Source organism: Orycteropus afer, unplaced genomic scaffold (assembly GCF_000298275.1).
Source record: "Orycteropus afer afer isolate SDZICR_OR568_19922 unplaced genomic scaffold, OryAfe1.0 scaffold00280, whole genome shotgun sequence".
NCBI lineage: Eukaryota > Metazoa > Chordata > Mammalia > Tubulidentata > Orycteropodidae > Orycteropus > Orycteropus afer.
Genome location: NW_006921867.1, coordinates 512551 through 514204, shown reverse-complemented (window position 1 = coordinate 514204; position 1654 = coordinate 512551).

The following is a 1654-nucleotide window of genomic DNA, read 5'->3' as shown; positions in this document are numbered from 1 at the left end:
GAGACCTGGTCTCTCTCGGGAGGGTAACAAGGGAAAGTGTTCAGTGCAGATCAGTGAGTAAGCACAAGCCCGCCCATGCTTACCTTGCTCCCGGAGACCCAATCCCCCTCGGGAGGGTAACAAGGGAAAGTGTTCAGTGCAGATCAGTGAGTAAGCACAAGCCCGCCCGTGCTTGCCTTGCTCCTGGAGACCCAATCCCCCTCGGGAGGGTAACAAGGGAAAGTGTTCAGTGCAGATCAGTGAGTAAGCACAAGCCCGCCCGTGCTTGCATTGCTCCTGGAGACCTGGTCCCTGATTTGGGTTATAGCTTTTATAATAAAAAGAAAATGTTGAAATAACTTAAGTGGATATAATTAATATCACTTAATTTTACCCTTCTCACTGCTGTCGAGTTGATTTTGACTCATAGCCAATTGTATTGAGTTGTAGCCTGGTGCTTCCCTAATAAACCCCGTAATCTGTGAGTTTGTGTGGCCACTGCAGTGAATTACCGAACCCAGGAGAAAGGTGATGGTTGCTTTGGGAGGAACGGTTGGTGAAAGGGCTGGAGGGAGGGAGCATGTCTGGTCTTGCAGGAATAGGCCTTGTGCTATTGATGGTGATTCTGTCTTCCTTTTGTGGGGTTAGAGGAGGACAGGAGATGTGGCCTCCCTGCCTTTTTAGCAGAGCTCGGGTAGCATAGTGCCTAAGGAATTTGACTACTAATCAGAAGGCTGGTGGTTCAAACCCACCAGCCACTCCTTGGAAGGAATGTTGGGCAATATACTTCCATAGTGTAATCGCCTTGGAAACCCAAGGAGGGGTCACTATGAGTCGGGTCTGACTAGACGGCACATAACAACAACAATTGCTTATTATTTTCTAACAATTTCAAAAAGAATGGATATTATAAAGTTTTTAGGAAGAAATAAGATTCATGAGAAGACTATGCAAAGATCAGGGAGACTCAGGAACTAGAGGTGCATAAGGAACTTTTCACAGTAAGAAATCCATAGATTGCCTTTTGATATCCTATTGACTGATTGGTATGGTTTCTGAAACACATGGTTAAGATTTGAGATTGAGATTGAGACATATGTCCATGACAGAAGTTAATTGTAATTTTGCTAAAGGATTAATATAAACAATAAGCATATCAAGGCAAAGAGCTTGACACACTGTCAGTGAAGCCCAGAATACTGTCAAGGAGCTGTATTATAGCAGCTTTTCTTTTGTTCCCTACTCATTATTGCTTAACTTATATCATAATTTTATTACTGATATATGGGCAAGTTTATTGATTCATAGAAGTTTCAGATCTCAGACAGTATTTCTTGGTAATGTTAAAATTATAACACACTGTTTTTCTCTTTGCACACATATTTTCAGCAATCTTCTGGGCATCTCCACTTGCCTATGCCATGAAACTTTCAAATTCTTCTGTTCCAACTCAATCCTGTTCCTGTTCTTATTTCTTATCCTTGGAGCTAGGGGTCAAACTTTACTTTTTTCTCACATGACAAATCCAATGAGAAGCCAAAATGTCTTGAGAATTCTATCAACTCAGGCATTTCTATAGGATTGTTGTTGTTATGTGCCGTCGAGTCAAACCCGACTCATAGCGACCCCTCCTTGGGTTTCCGAGGCAGTATCACTATGGAAGTAGGATTGCCCA